At 37.0% G+C, this 17,728-nt stretch overlaps 1 pseudogene; it reads left to right on the top strand.

The window, feature by feature from the left end:
• Window positions 1-207: 207 nt before the first annotated feature.
• LOC112834681 (choline/ethanolamine kinase pseudogene) lies at window positions 208-1,599 on the top strand (annotated as a pseudogene).
• Window positions 1,600-17,728: the final 16,129 nt, after the last annotated feature.

A 17,728-nucleotide genomic window follows, 5' to 3' on the forward strand; every position in this document is an offset into this window, starting at 1 on the left:
AAAATAGCACAAAAGAGGATTAACAACATGCAAAAATAGTTCAGCATTCACAACTAATTGGTCTGATGGGAGGGGGATAGTGAGGCTGTGCTAGATGACACAGAGAAACTTCACCACCACATTCTGCTTTAAAATACATGCTCTTGGGAAGGAGCCGAGTCCGCCCGAAGGGGCCTGAGCGCGGCTGGACGTGGGGCTTGGCCCAGCCAGCGCCATGGCTGCCGAGGGGACAGCTGTGGCCGGAGGCGGGGCTGTTGGCGACCGGCTGGCCAAGGACGGCTTGCAGCAGTCTCAGGGCCCGGACGCGGCCCCGAACCGGCGTCGCGGCTCGTCGCGGTGGCGTGAGGCCGAGCGCCGAGCCTACCAGGGCCGCCCGGGAGTACTTGCGCGGGGCCTGGCGCCGAGTGCGGCCCCAGGAGCTGAGGGTTGACCCTGCGAGCGGAGGCCTCAGTGACCTGCTGTTCCGCTGCTCGCTGCCGGACCACCTGCCCAACGTTGGCAAGGAGCCCCGGGAGGTGCTGCTGCGGCTGTACGGGGCCATGCTGCAGGGCGTGGATTGCTTGGTCCTCGAAAGTGTGATGTTCGCCATCCTGGCAGAGCGGTCGCTGGGGCCCCAGCTCTGTGGAGTCCTTCCAGAGGGCCGGCTGGAACAGTACATCCCAAGCCGGCCACTGAAAACCTGTGAGCTTCGAGAGCCGGTGCTGTCAGCAGAAACTGCCACGAAGATGGCCTGGTTCCATGGCATGGAGATGCCGTTCACTAAGGAGCCCCACTGGCTGTTTGGGACCATAGAACGGTACCTAAAGCAGATCCAGGACCTGCGCCCCACTGGCCTCCCCCAGATGAACCTGCTGGAAACGTACAGCCTGAAGGATGAGATGGGCAACCTCAGGAAATTGCTAGACTCTACCCCATCACCAGTAGTCTTCTGTCACGACGACGTCCAGGAAGGGACCATCTTGTCGCTCTCAGAGCCAGAAGTCACCGACAGACTCATGCTGGTCGACTTCGAGGACAGTAGTTACAACTACAGGGGCTTTGACATTGGGAACCATTTCTGTGAGTGGGTTTATGATTATCCTCAGGAGGAGTGGCCTTTCTACAAAGCGCAGGCTGCAGACTACCCCACCCGGGGGCAGCAGCTCCATTTTACTCGACATTACCTGGCAGAGGTCAGGAAAGGTGAGACCATCTCCCAAAAGGAGCAGAGGCAACCGGAAGAAGATTTGCTGGTAGAGGCTAATCGATATGCTCTGGCATCCCATTTCTTTTGGGGTCTCTGGTCTATCCTCCAGGCGTCTATGTCCACCCTAGAATTTGGTTACTTGGAGTGTGCCCAGTCGCGGTTCCAGTTTTACTTCCCGCAGAAAGGACAGCTGAGCAGCTTCCTTCCACCTCTCATCTTGACTCTCTAGTCCCCAACTCCTCAGATTGCTCCTGGAGCCTCCAGGGCAGGACCTTGGAGGGAGGGGCAAAGAGCAGGAGGCTCTGGGGACTGGGCTGAGCCCTGGAATGAACCTGGGGTTGAGGATGCTGACCTCTCCCCACAGCAGGGAGATGGTAGGAGAGAGCCCCTGGGCTGTGTACCTGAAGACAGTAAACAAGCTTTCTTCTTCACACCCTGAAAAAACAAACAAACAAACAACAACAACAACAAAAAAAACATGCTCTTTCAGCAGCTTCTTCAGACCATGACAAATACGTTCTTGAAGTAGTATTGTTTTTACATTGGCACAAAAAATGATTATTGCTTCTTTTTAATTAAACAGTTAAATAACAGCAATTGAGGATATATTGGCAACAAGTATGTAAGTCAAAGGATTAGAATTTTTCATATATGATGAGTCCATTCCAGTGGATAAGATAAGTACCAAAAGGTCTGGGCAGATAATTTGGGAAAGAAAGAAAAAGCAAGAGCCTACAAATAATGAAGATTGATGTTGGGTAGGTTCAAATGTATTAATAATAAAGAAGAAAGGTATGATATCCACTTATTAAGCTAGCAAGATACCAAACTTGTAATAAAAATGAAAAAATATGGGGCGCCTGAGTGGCTTAGTCGGTTAAGCGTCTGCCTTCGGCTCAAGTCCTGATCCCGGGGTCCTGGGATCGAGCCCCGCGTGGGGCTCCTTGCTCAGCGGGGAGCCTGCTTCATCCTTTTCTTCTGTCCCTACCCCCAGTTATGTTCTCTCTCTATCAAATAAATAAAAAAAAATCCCTTAAAAATGAAAAAAATGAAATGAAATAAACAAACTGTAAACCTAACAAGTTAAAGCAGAAATAGACATTTCCTGCCACTGCCAATGAGAATGGGGAATTGTACAATTTGGGAGGAATCTAATGGCAAAATCAGTCACTTCCACCTGCTGGACACTAAAGATGGAGGAGTAAAGAACACAAACACTGTCCCTGATGTCATGGAGGCTTCTACTGGGAAGATAACAAGGTAATTCTTAAAACAGAGGAAATATAGTGCATGATAGAGGGATATAATCGAGTCTTTAAAAATGTTCATATATTTTTCACATTCAAATTAAACTTTAGGAATTTGTCTCAATATAAACCTGAAAACAAAACATAATGTTTTATGCACTAAGGACTTCCACTGAACAATTAACAAAGTGAAAAATTATGAACAACCAAAACATTCAACATTTGGAATAACTGCAAACTAAATTTTAGCATAAATATACAAAAGGATAAGATATAACCACTAAAAATAATGTATATGAAAAAGCAGTAAAATCAGGGTAACCTGCATGTTGTAATACTAATTTTTAAAAAAAGTGAAAATTTCAAATAAAATGTTATCTTTATCATTTAAAATACACATAAACTGAACAAAATAACTGAGTAAATATAAAGAATGGCCAAAGAGCAAGATAATATATCTTCATTTTTATGTATTTGCCAGGTACAACACTCTTTTTTATAATAAAATTAGAATAAAATTCTCTGAGAAACAGACTGAAGGTTCTAGAGGGGAGGGGGGTGGGGGATGGGTTAGGCCGGTGATGGGTATTAAAGAGGGCACGTTCTGCATGGAGCACTGGGTGTTATATGCAAACAATGAACCATGGAACACTACATCAAAAACAAATGATGTAATGTATGGTGATTAACATAATAAAAAAATTCAAGACATAAACACAGGCAACTTATAGGCAATTTATTTTTATTGCATCCATATCATCTGGTTTTGTTTTTTTAAAAAAAAGGTACGTATGAAAGGATGCATAATTTAAAAGATACAAATTGATTTATAGTAGAAATAATACTCCCTGGTCCATAGTCTTCCAGCCACTTAGTTTCCCTTTGCATTGGGAGGAAACACTCTACCTCCTCATCAGCTACTTATGTGTCTTAAAATGTATGTGTATAATATGTACTCCTTGGTTAAGTCTTTGAACCTGTAGATTTCAGAAATAATAGGATACAGCGCAGTGAGTAGACAAGGAATCAAGCACTCAGTTGTGTTAGTTCTGCCACCAGAGCCTTCATCAGATTTTTAAGATTCCTTCTGGTTCCAGGTTTCTTCAGTATAAATGAGGAAAACAGGCTCTTACCTGCTGGTCTCAGAATTTAGATAGATCTAATGAAATATGGACAGTGGTTCAGAGCAGGCTCTCTGGAACCACATACTTGGATTTGCTACATCCCACACATTTCCAAATACTGTGTAGTTATTTAGGATTATGTTGTTTAATTTCCACATGTTTCGCAATTTTATTTTAGATGTCATTCTGAAAAAATTCTAGGTTGATCTCTTTCTTTAAACATGTTGTTCCATCATCGTCTGGCTTGCATGATGTATGACAAGGCAGTTACTGCTGTTTTTATCTTTCTTCCTCTGAACCAAATGTCTCGTTTTATTCCTGGTTGATCTTGAGATTTTTGCCTGGAGACCTGAATTTTCAGCAACTTTTGTGATAGTCTGATGCTATTTTGCTTGTGTTTGTTTTGTTAGGCTTCCGTGTAGCTTCTTGGATCTGTGGGTTTCTTTCTTTTATCAAATCTGTAAATGTTTGTATATTCTTCAAATATTATTAATTTTCTTCTGGTTTGTACATTTTTTTCTATATTATTTCTCAAGTAGTTTATTTTTCTAACTCCATTTCTCTTTTTTCTTCCGGAATTCAATTATCATATATTAGTAATATTTTCCCACACATCACTTGGTTCTGGTTATTTTTTTCATTTTTTTTTCTCTCTCTGCCTCATTCTGCACAGTCTCTATATGTTCGTGTTCACTATTTCCTTCTGTAGTATCTGATTTGGTATTAATTTAATAAACATTTAATTTCCCATATTTTATTTTTATATATATGGGTCTCGTGATATTTTTTACATCTCTTTACCTTTTATCTCTTTATCCTTGTGATCATGTGTTTTCTCTTATATCCTGAAACATGGCTATTTTAAAACTCTTGTTTGATAATTCCTCATTTTATTACCTCAGGATTTGTTTCTATTGACTACTTTGAAAAAAAATAGTCATATTTTCCTGTTTCTTTGGATAACTAAAAACTATTGCCTGGATGCTGGACATTGTAAAATTTAATTGTTGAGTGGTAACTTTTATTGTGTTTCTTTAAAAAAGTTTTGAATAGGGGCGCCTGGGTGGCTCAGTCGGTTAAGCGTCTGCCTTCAGCTCAGGTCATGATCCCGGGGTCCGGGGATCGAGCCCCGCATCGGGCTCCCTGCTCGGCGGGAAGCCTGCTTCTCCCTCTCCCACTCCCTCTGCTTGTGTTCCCTCTCTCGCTATCTCTCTCTGTCAAATAAATAAATAAAATCTTTAAAAAACAGTTTTGAATACATTATGAAAAAAAGCTACTTGCAGATATTTCATAGGGGCGTGTGTATGCACATGTTGGTTTTTGTTTGTTTGAGTGTGAGTCTAGAGTGATCTCTCGGGCGAGTTTAGTCCCACTACCAAGACATAATGCCTCTGGGGTCCTCATTTAATGCTTCAGGTACTCAGCAAGGTGTATTTAATCTAGCAGACAAAAAAAAAATCAAATGATTCTCAGCCTTATGTGAATTTTTGCAGTGGTTCCATTTAAGATTTTAGCCAATTGTACTTTCTCTCATAGCAGCTCTTTTTCAACCTTCATTGAGTTTTATCCCATGCTTGTACAGACTGGTATTCAGATAATCAACCAAAAACTTGAGAAGACCTTCATACAGAGACCTGGAGCTCTTTCTCCCTTTCGCTTCTCTCTCTTTCTCTTTTTTTTTTTTTCTCCCTGGTATGAGGACCTATACTTTTAAGCCATCTTGGACTCCTAAACATTTGACCACTGCCTCTTTAATTTAGCAGAACTGTTGGACTCTTTTTGGATTGACCCTCTATGCACTCCTGTCTGGAAATAGCTTCCAGGCCAAAACAAAACAAAACAAAAACTGGTTTATGGTTGGAATCACTTTCCTTGATTTCTTTTTATTAGGGATCATAGTCTCACAGTGCTCATTGTCCTATGTCTAAAAACTGGTATTGTATAAGTTCTATCAAGTTCTCTGTTATTTTGTTTTGTTTTAGTGTGTGTTTGTTTTGTTTTTTGGGTTTTCTTCCCCCCTAATAGCAGAGTAAGTTCTGCAGTTCTTACATTTGCATGGGCAACTCTCACTGCCTGAACTTAAATCCTGACTTTGCTGCTTAGCAGATACATGACCTGGGACAAATTCTTTAACTTCTTGCCTCTGTTTTTTCATCTGTAAAAGGGAAAAGATAATCATACTTTACAGGATTATTGTGATGATTAAGTGAGTTAATGTTTGTAAATTGCTTAGAGAATATCTGGCCCATAGCAAGCCCTGTGGAAAATAATACTTGAAGCTTCAATGACGAGGAAACGCAGTCACTGTCGCTACCCACGTGGAACATAGCAGCCAGTGTGGAAAATGCTAGAGTGGAGAAGTACAGTGTGCTTCTAGCCATCACCGTAGGAAAGGCTTCCCTGAAGAATTGATATTTGAGGTGAAATCTCTGACAAACTGATATTTGAAGTGAAATTTGATATAACAAATTACCTTGATTCTCCCATTCTTTAAAACAGGGTATTACAAACCACTTTGTATTTTTTTTTTAAGTTCTGTATTGGATTTCAGTGGGTTATTCCCTGCAGTTTGAGAATTTGATGTAGTTTGCTAAATTATAAGATATAAAATGTTCCTGAAATGTTATATATTTCCTCAACACATTTAGATTACATGAAGAACAAAATATCTATGTCAAATGGTATTCAATGCTTTTCTTTTTTCTCTAAAAATATAAACCTGGCTGATAAATCTTGTACTTTCAATTCTATGGACATTTGCCTTACTATAGGGGCCTTTAAAAATCTCTAGTAAGGACAATTTCATATTTTTATTCCCAGTTGAAGGGTGCTTTTACATTTTGGTGGCTCACAATATTAATTCTTTTGATCTTTATAAGTCTATATACACTTCCTTGAACTTTGCAACATGGTAGTAATTATTGGTGCTTGTTCCTGACAATGTAAAAATTGAGTTGGTGATGATTCATGGCAAATTTATTCATTGTCTCCATTTCCTAGAAGTCTGAACAAATAGGTAAACGACTGGTTTAAAAACTGAATTAAGAAAATATGGTGGGCACTTGGATGACTCAGTTGGTTAAGCATCTGCCTTCAGCTCAGGTCACGGTCCCAGGGTCCTGGGATCAAGCCCCGCATCGGGCTCCCTGCTCAGTGGGGAGTCTGCTTCTCCTTCTCCCCGTGCTCATGCTCTCTCTCTCACTTGCTCACTCTCTCTCTCAAATAAATAAATAAAACTTTTAAAAAAAGAAAAAAGTATGGGATGGCATATTATTGTTCATTTTGGAGGCAGAAAATGATAATAAATGATAATAGATAAAAATCCTGTGGACTTACCAGAAGAGTGACTATATGGAATGCATGAGTATCTAGATCTATATATATATATCGGTATCTGAATATAATTTATTCATTTCTTCAAAAAAGTTCTATGTAACTTTTACCATGACTTTTATTTTGCTATTATGTTCTAAGTAAATGTCTCTGAATTCTCCAATAAGTGGAACCCAGGTAAGTTTTGAAATGCCTATGGCATCATGAAGAGAATAAAATCTTTACTCTGCCTTCTTGAAGAAGACACATTTTTTTTTTCTCTGTAGAATGACATATTTTTCTCTCCACCAAAATCTTCACAGCCCATCAGACGTTGAAACCAGCCTCATTGGTAGCAGAAGGCTTAATTCATTTTACATTGAAGTAGATATGATTTTATTCTTTCTCTAAATGAGTAAGAATACATATATTTTAATTCTATATAATTTTATATGATTGCTATAGAACAAAAGGGAGTGGTATGACTGTTTCTTCTTCCTCACAAGTAACCACTAACTTGAGGTTTTTTTATTCATCTTCCCCATGAATATTATATTTTAATTTTTGTGTTTCTATCCATAAACATAGAAAATTTTCCACCTGGCTAACTTTTATATAAATACCAACTGTACTATATGTGACAATATTTAATTTTGCTTTTTTGTTGTTCAACTTTGTTTTTAAAATTTATCCACATTCTATCTATAATTTACCATTTTCCTCTTACATATATTAAGATTACTGTTAATTTTCAGCAATATGAACAATGTTACCATAAATATTCTTCTTGAAAGACTTAGAGTTCCTCATAAATATGGAAATGTAATTGTTGGATAGCTATTGGGTTATAGATTATAAACAACTTCACTTTAGTAGAAATGACCAAATTGTCTCCAAAAGTTTGATATCAATTTATGCTGTCATGAACAGTTTGTTTCTATTTCTCAATATTGTTGATATTGCTTGATAATACAAATATTTGCCAACCTTTTGGGTAGGAAGTAAAATGTCATTACAGATTTATGCTTTTATAGATTTTTAATCTGGATACTATTGCTTGCTGTTTGTAGAAGTTGCAAATATCTATTTTCTTGTGAGGAATAACCTTGTTCTAACTTTAGCATGGTATCTTCTTTCCTTTTTTATAATAAAAATATTCACTTTTAAATTTTACTCATGATTTTTAGTTTCAGTATCTTTTTAAAAACATCCATTTTTTTACCCAAGATCACAGATATTGTCCCACATTTTCTTCTAAAATTTTTGTCATGTCACATATCACATTTGGATCTTTGATCTACTTGGAATTGGTTTCACTTTTAGGGTACTTATAAGAATCTGGTTTTACTTCATTTTTCTCAGTGTAACTGAATATGGAAAGTAATTGTTTCTTTAACTTTCAATGCCATCTCTATTTTGTCATGTTTCCATAAATGTTCTTTCTGTTCTGGTGCTCATTTGCTTATCCTTATGCTGATACCACCCTGAAATAATTACCACTGCATTTTAATGTCTTTTTTTTTTTTTTAAGAGAGGGCAGTTGGGGAGGGGCAGAGGGAGAGGGAGAAGAGAATCTTAAGCATGCTCCATGCTCAGCATGGAGCCCAACATTGGCTGGATCCCATGACCCTGAGATCATGACCTGAGCCAAAACCAAGAGTTGGACGCTTAACTGACTGAGCCACCCAGGCACCCCTACTCTCAATATCATTTTAAGATCAACTTGATGTAATTTTATATTACGTTGGTGAGACTGATATATATATATATATATATTTACCATCTTAGTCCTTATGCTCTTTAATGTAGTATATCTGTACCCTTATTCAGGTCTTATTCATTGCCTTCAGTAGGGTTTTGGAATATTTACATAAAGATATTGCCAATTTGTGTTAGATTTATTCCTAGGCATATTATAATATTGGCTTTTATGATGAATAGGGTGTTTTTCCAATATATTTTCTTTTTTTTTTTTAGATTCTAGTGGTATATAGAAATGTTACTAATTCCTATATATATTGATCTTCTACCTAGCAGTACATTCTATAATTTCTAATCGTTTGTCTATTTGATTAAGTATTTTATTATTTTTGTAGAGAATTATTTGATTATTTGACTTTTCCATATAGAACATTTCATTCATTTGTGTGTATAATCGTATCACCTGCAAAAAAATTTGTTCTTTCCCTTTCCAATAATTATGATATTTTTTGCCCTCATTTTATTACATAGGCTAGTAGCTCCTGTACAATGTTGGATAGAGGAAATAGTTTTTTTTGAATTAAGTAAGTAAACTTCTAAAGAAATTTCCTTTGTTTCCAAGTTAGCTAAGTGTATTTTGCATCTTTTGAAAGAGTGGATGCTTTTTTCCCTCATTTACATTTTTTTAATGTGGAGTATTTCTTTTTAAATATTTTTTCTAATGTTGAACCATGCTTATGTTCCTGAGATATCATCTACTTGACCACAGTATATTTTTAATGTACTGCTGAATTATATTTTCTAGTACTTTAAGTGTGATTTTCATTAATTTAGCTCTAAAATGAGGCTTACCTATGAGTTTATCTTAAATTGTTTTTTCCCGGTTTTAACAGAAAGGTTGTTTTAGCCTCATAATATAAGTTCTGTATCTTCAATGTTTCTCTATCCCTTATTCTTCAGATATAGGGATTATGGTTTCTTTAAGTTGAGGCAAAGTTCGATGATACGGTTTTTGATGGGATAGGATTTTAATCGTTAACTAATCTTAAAAGTATTTTTACCCCCTTTTTTGGCTTTCTATTCTTAATCAATTAGAGAAGTTAACGTTTTCTAGAAAGTTTCTTGCTAACAGAAGCTTTCAAGTTTATCAGCCCTTGCATTCCTATCTTCTTATAGTTGAAAAATATCTATTGTTTATAGTAGTATATTCTTATATAAATTGTTTTCTTCCCTGTTTTCTTGCTCAGTCTTTCTAGAAGTTTGCTATTTTATCAGCAATTCTAAAGATCCAAAGTTTACTTCTTGTTCCTTTTTAAATTTTGTCTTATTTTTACAATATCCTTCTTTTGGTATTCTTGGATTTACTCTACAGGGCTTTTCCTAATATCCTGAGTTGAATATTTAACCCCCTTAATTAAAAAAAATTAAATTTACCTCCTAAGTGAAGCTTTGACTGCACCTACACACTTTGTTATATAGGATTTTACACTGTACTTCAGTCACTATTTCTTACAGTTTCAATTTTGACATTTTCCTTATGCCATCAATTTGAGTACTTTAGTTTCTAAAAGTAGTATAGTTATTTTATTAATTGTTTTTTCTTAATATCCTTTCTGACTTCTAATGCCATAATTGCACTTAGATCAGAGAATGGGATCTGTGTTATAGCAATTCTACTAAATGTGTTGACCCTTCTGTAGTGACTTGGATTGTCATTTTTTTGTAACTGTTTCATGTTTTCAGGGAGAGAAAACACATTCTCATCTTTTGGTATAAGAATTGATAGCTACCAAGTAGATCATATTTGTAAATTTTAATTTCAATTTTTCTGTGCTACACTAATATTTTTTTAAAGATTTTATTTATTTACTTGAGAGAGAGAGAGAATGAGAGATAGAAAGCACGAGAGAGAAGAGGGTCAGAGGGAGAAGTAGACTCCCTGCTGAGCAGGGAGCCCGATGTGGGACTCGATTCCGGGACTCCAGGATCATGACCTGAGCCGAAGGCAGTCGCTTAACCAACTGAGCCACCCAGGCGCCCCACTACACTAATATTTTTGTTTGATTTATTTATAGATATAGATAGATATCACAAGGAGAGTTTGACATGCTATTATAATGGCAAGTTGTATTAGCTTTTGCTTTATGTAATTTAAGACTTTATTAAGTGTAAAAACTCATTTGTAATTAACATCATTCAGTGATGATGTACACTGTACACCAAGGGAATTTAACAGTGGAGGAGATAATAAGATGTCTATTTACTTACATTTTATGCGCTCCTTCATAATTAAAAGAAATAATATTTATGTTTATGTATTAGTGAGATTGATTTTTTGCACGTCCTTATAAATTAAGTCTAAAAGCATTTCTAAAAGATGAATTATAGGAATGTTTTGGATAATAGTGGCATTACTGTTATGCTTTCTTATAATCATAATTGTGAAGGGAAACATCTCATTATTTTATCACTATGTAGCCTGTGTGTACTCAGATATAATGCAATGCCCATTAGAGGAGATTGATCTACTTATCATCTATCTCTCTATCATCTACTTTAGAGACTGAAGAACTATCATTTAAAAGCAAACCATTAATTTTTATTCTCTGGATGTGGGTTGGCAATTAACATTTTACAGTGCCCCTGAGTTTTTGGGGAAGACTCTGCCTCCAATTGTTCATTTAAATATTGAACACTACATCAAAAACTAATGATGTACTGTATGTTGACTCATTGAATAAAAAATGCTAAAAAAAACAAAATACATGAAAAAAATAAATATGGTTTGAACACCCATCCAATTTTCCCAAGGAAGAGAGTAAGAGTATATGTGGAAAGAGTGAAACAAAGGGGGAGAGAAAGAGAGAGAGAGAGCGAGCACAAGAGCCTTATTAGTGAGAGGTGTCTGTGAATGGAGGTAGTTATCTACATGATTATCAAATTTTCATAGGAATGTGCAGTCAAAATTGTTTTAAAAGTATATTGGAAGGACTCAGAAAGGCTTTGGTTGGAAAGAGTCACAATGACTAAGACACAGGTACTGAAGGTGGGAGGAGGGGATTTGGAAGTGATTTTAATGAGTTGGATAAACTACTCCTTAAAAGGTTTTATTCGGATAACTGATGAGAACTTTGTAATTGAGCACAGTAGCTTGGAAGGCCCATCGCCTGAAGTTTCTGGCATTCATTTCTTTGGAATGGATAAGTGCTTCTGGGACTTTTTTTAACATAAGGGAGAAGGCAGAGAGATAGAGGCTCCAAGACTCTCCTTCCTACTAATATGGCAATTTGAGATGAGGGAGTCTTCATAATCTAATTTTATGAGTAGAGTCAGATGGTGGATGTTATTGGGGCCAGGTAAACTCTTTACTCACATCTGCCATGACTGCTGGCTGATAATTTGCATCTGTCCTCTTCTCTAGACAACTGCCATTATCCCAAAGAGATCCATCTCACCTGCTAACGCTTCACCCCCACACTAGCGCCTGGAGACAACCTTGGCCAATAACTGATTGCCATGGGGGATGAAAGGCCAGCCCTCTTGGTTTAGTTTCTTAGGGGGTTTCAAGCTGGAGTCAGGTGTAAGCTGACACTGCATCCTTGGTTAGCTTCTGTCCTTTGACTTACACTTACCGTATGTCTCTCATACCCCTTCTCAGGGATCTCTGCTCACTTGTATAAGAATATTATAATATAGGTTTTGTCTGTTTTTCAATGCTGTCTTCACACAGTTTTGAGGCCCTGAATAGAGGCCAATCAGTTCCCCTTCTTGAGTGACTGATTAAACCCACACACCAACCACCTCTTCCATCAAGATCTCATATTCCCGGCCACAGTATGCTACCACCCTAATGTCCCCAGGGCCAGGTACCAAACAACTGGGGACTGCTGCCCCTATGTCCTAGATCCAGGTGAAATTACACAGTCATACAAATAAGCCAACCTGAAGTCTTTTTGCCCTGCCTTGCCCTTCCCTTCCTAAAGAAACTACAATAAACACTCTTGCCCAGATCCCCTTCTCTCCCTCTGCCTCAGGACCAACCCTGGTGCTCCCCCTGAGCAGCCAGCCAGCAGCTGTGTTCTCCCCAGGGAATTGTAAGTAAAACAAAAATGTGAAACTCTTCCCAGTTTTTCTCTCCTGATCTGCATCTAGCCTCATCATGCCCCACACAAGGTTAATATGCTTAAAACAAACCCCATCTCAGGTTCTTCTAGGAAATCTGCCTAAGTTAGGTGGTGAAGTCTGGGAATATCAAGATTTCACATACATTTTAGAGAAAACCGAGGGCCTCGGGAATCATGGAATGCAGTGTTTTTCAATGTGGGCCATACATATGAATTATATATTAGTGTAACAGTTATCTGTTTTAAAATGTACATGTCCATTCCTGACTCCCAGAGACTCAGGTTCGGTGAACCTGTGATGAACGACAAGCATCTGTATTTTTTAAAAAATCTCTACAATGTCATGATATGGAGCCATGATTAAAGACCACTGACTGAATCCCTCTTCTCTCATTTTATAGTTGATATATCCATTTATATATTCACTATATGGATACAGAGGCAAGCAAACTATGAGCCTATTGTTATTTTTATTACCCTTAAAATTCCTTTTCATCTTTTTCATTATTTTTCTCCTTTATCTTGATGAAATTTCAGTTCTTTCACACAATCACTTGTCTACTCAAAAGTTTCTCCTTTATTAACAAGGTACATTATTGCTATGTAATTTGCAAGATAGTGCAGAATATAGAGAAAAAGTATGAAAAGGACAAATATCTAGACAGCAATTATTATAGAGCAACAAGCACACAACTTCCTTCCTTCCTTCCCTCCTTTCCAATTATCCTTTAGCCTCTTAGGACCAATTGAAGATATTTGGCCATGAGGTTTATGCAGCTAACTTGCCTTGATGTGTCTGTGTGTATAATTTATACTCAAGTATCTATAATCTTGATGGAACTTCCCTACTTTAGAAACACCTGTCCTTGGATTATAATGAAACAACATAAAGGCTAAATAATAAAGCCCTGGGGGAACCAAGACATGTAAAGCCCAGAATTTTAAATAAGTAAGGTTTACTGAACATTAAACACAAATATATTGAACTGTCCATGGAGAATACTTTATCCTTGGTTGCACTAAAGGTAAATATTAACACAATGTTAACAACACAAATAAGAAGCAAATATACATTCTTAGTATGCAAAACAACAATCTTATTTGGCTTATAGCTTTGATATTGTAATGCTAGTGTTCACTGACATTTAATTTTTGGTACAATATTGTCCCTGCTGCTGCCTGCCTTTACACTATATAACACAAACTATTGTCAAAAGTGACTTTGAGAAGCCTTTAGGGGCACTCATTAAATTTATAGCATTTATAGAAAATGCAGCCTGGTGACTACAGAATAAATATAACTTACTTTAAGTTTCTTTAGACAGAACAACATTGTGAGACCGTGAAACTTTCTTATTCTCCACTCCCATGTATATTCCCCCAAAATGTTTTTTTTTTTTTTGTCCTCCTTCCCATTTCCCACCAAAGTTCTCTCTAAGGGAACTCCCTACCAATTATTCTTTTTAAAGCCATATTTACTAAAATATAGCTTACTAATTCCAAAACAAATTCCAAATAAATTATTTTTAATAATATTTAATGATATATAAAAGAATGATATATACATAAGAATATATATACTTTTTGGGCTCCCGGGTGGCTCAGTCAGTTAAGCGTCTGCCTTTGGCTCAGGACATGATCCCAGGGTCCTGGGATGGAGTCCCACGTCGGGCTCCCTGCTCAGTGGGGAGCCTGCTTCTCCCTCTGCCTGCCACTCTCCATGCTTGTGCTGTCCCTCTCTCTGACAAATAAATACATAAAATATTAAAAAAAGAATATATATACTATTATCTATATCTAATATATACAACTATCACATATATGTATACGTATATATAACTCCTATTATGTGTCTATGTGTGTGCGTATGATATCCCATAGGAAACTTGTAATATCGTATTGGTTCTGTTTCCCTAAAAACCTGAAGTAATACAGTAGCCCGTGCTGTTTTTCTAACAGTATATTCACCCATTTCTTTCTGAACAAATTTATTTACTTAATAAAATGTTAAACCCTTTACACGTCTCATGATGCAATTATTTTTCTTATACTGTGTGGTTTGATTTTTGTTTTCCAATACTTGAAGTTTTTACATTTTTATTAAGCACTTTATTTCTTGTGGGTTTGTTCCTATAAAGCTCTTCCCTGCACAAGATCAGATATATTTCCCCATATATATTCTTCTAACTATAGTTTTATTTGTTATATTTAATTTGCTAATCCATGTGGAATTTATTTTGGTACATGGAGTAAGATTAAGAGCTACAGGTTTCTTACATAGTTTATCAACCATTTCAGCACCATTATAAAAAAAACAAACAAACAAACAACTGATCTGAAATGTCTGCTTTAGCTAGGGTTGCCAGATTTGGCAAAAAGGAATATAGGATGCCCTATTAAATTTGAATTTCATATACAAATATTTTTGGAATAAGCATGCCCTGTGTAATAACTGAGTCATATTTAATACAAAAATTGTTATTTATTTGAAATTTATATTTAGCTGGATATCTTGTATTTTATCTAACAACCTTAACTTTAGCTGTTATTAAATTTTTTCTGTGCTTTCTATGCCTTCGAATAAGTCTCAAATCACAAGAAGGAAGACTGCTGATAATGGAGCTAATACAGTGAAAGTCATTAGAGATAAGAGAGCCCAAATCTTAGACATATCATTTCAGCTTCACCTGGACTATTGAGTCACATGGGCTGTGAATTCTTATTACTATTTTCAAAAAGTCTAAGATGGTTTTTCAGTATTTGGAACTGTAAATATTTTATTTATTTATTTTTTTTAAAGATTTTATTTATTTGATGAGAGAAAGAGACAGCGAGAGAGGGAACACAAGCAGGGGGAGTGGGAGAGGGAGAAGCAGGCTTCACGTGGAGCAGGGAGCCCGAGGCGGGGCTCTCTGAGCCGAAGGCAGACGCTTAACGACTGAGCCACCCAAGCGCCCTGGAACTGTAAATAAACATTTTAACTGACACAGAATAGATTGTGTTCTTATAACTAAAATTAATGTACATTTTTGCTTACTTGGGAAGATATAGTTGAATTATTTTATAAAATAATCACTTTAATACCTCTGACATAAAGCTAATTTTGAATATTTTTTGGATTTACATTAAGCACAGAACTGCCAGTATAAATTAAGAATGGGATTGCCAGAATCAGAGAAAGCAACAGAAAAGTGGAAACTTTAATATGACATTAAACTTTTGATACTTTGGTCACTCACCTCCATAGAATAAGGTAGGATAATATGCACAAAGTCTGATGTAGAGAACCACCATTTTTCAGCATAACTATACTTCATTATAGTCTTAACCATTTTACTGTGACTCTTCTCCCCTATGGGAGTAGTTAATATTTTAAAACATAGCAATGAAGATATTGCTGGCATAGATAGGGCTCATCTTGAGGGGAAAAAAGGTAGTTCAGGGAGGGTAACATTAACCATTATATATGTGTCAACTGCTCCTTTGACCACCTTCCCTAAAAGTGGATTCACCAACGCTGCAGGATAAACTGAACTGACTTTAACAATATTAGAGATTAGAAAGGTCTGGGTAGGAAAATGTGAGTTTCTAAAGGTGATAAAAAGAGTGTTCCTTGAGAGGAAGTTGTAATTTCAATGCAAGGAGAATTTTCTCAACATTATTAGGAAGAGGAATTTTAGCATGTAATGGTAACATATAATAACATAATTTTGAATGGAATTCCAAGTAGTTTTGGTCTTTCATGTTATCAGAATGCAGTGGAAACCGATGTGTAATGCATGCATGAGGGTTGAATGCTTCAAAGAAATCTCCATTATTGGTAATTACGATAATTACAACTGATAACTTTTTAACAAGAGTGGTCCTATTTTGTCAAGCTACCATTTCTTACCAAGTGGTATTCATATTCAGTCTCAATATATTACAACTGGTTTGTAATTAGCATGATGCATAATTTAGAATTGTGTCAGATTATATTTTCAAATGACTGCTATAAGAATATCTGCCATCCAACCTGTTCTTTTACCTTGCCACTAACTCACCAAAAGATGAAGTCTATTTCTTTACTCCCTTGAATCTGTTTAGACCCTACAACTACGTTGATCCAAAGGATAATGTGTGACTTCTGAAGATAGGTCATAAGAGGTCAAATCCTTTTATCTTCTCTCTGGGCCTCTTGGAATGTTCACTGTTAGGAAATTCCCTCTTGGAACATATTCTCCATGCTGTGAGAAGAAGCCTAAGCCATACAGAGAGGCCATCTGTGGGCACTCTCACGGACAACGCCATGTGAGTTCTGAGATGATAGCCAGCTCCTCTACTAGTAATGTGACTGAGCCTTCTTGGATATTGTCCGGGCTTGCGATGACTGTAGCCCTGACGACCAACTGTCTGCATATGTATAAAAGAAACTCAAATGAGAGCTACACAGAACTACCCAGTCAACCCAGAAAACTATGAGAGATGATAATAATAAATTGGTTTAAGTTAATAAATTTTGGGATGGCTTATTAGTCACAATAGATAGCTAAAATAGATGGTCAGAATAATTTGAAAAGTAGTCCAGGCAGAATCCATAACTGACTCACCCTTTCAGATGCTACCTTCCTCCACTCCCCAAACATGGCATTGTCATTAAAGAATTGTGGTAAACATTTTCATATGATTTCTGGTTTATTATTATTATTTTTAAAGATTTTATTTATTTGAGAGAGAGAGAGCACGAATGGGGTGAGAGGCAGAGGGAGAAGCAGACTCCCCGCTGAGCAGGGAGCCTGATGTGGGGCTCTATCCCAGGACTCCGGGATCGTGACTTGAACCAAAGGCAGATGCTTAACCAACTGAGCCACCCAGATGCGCCTCCCCCATTATGTTTTAATCACCTCTTTCAATATCACTGGAATTAATGACTTAATTTCGGATTTTCAAATGCAAGGAACCAACTCTATGAAGTACTGTACCCTTTCCTAGTTGTTTATTTTCTACTGTTGCAGTGATACCCAAGGGTAAGGAAATCTTGGTCTTCCCAGCAAT

Source organism: Callorhinus ursinus, unplaced genomic scaffold (assembly GCF_003265705.2).
Source record: "Callorhinus ursinus isolate GAN/ISIS: 27379988/994484 unplaced genomic scaffold, GSC_fseal_2.0 scaffold17, whole genome shotgun sequence".
NCBI lineage: Eukaryota > Metazoa > Chordata > Mammalia > Carnivora > Otariidae > Callorhinus > Callorhinus ursinus.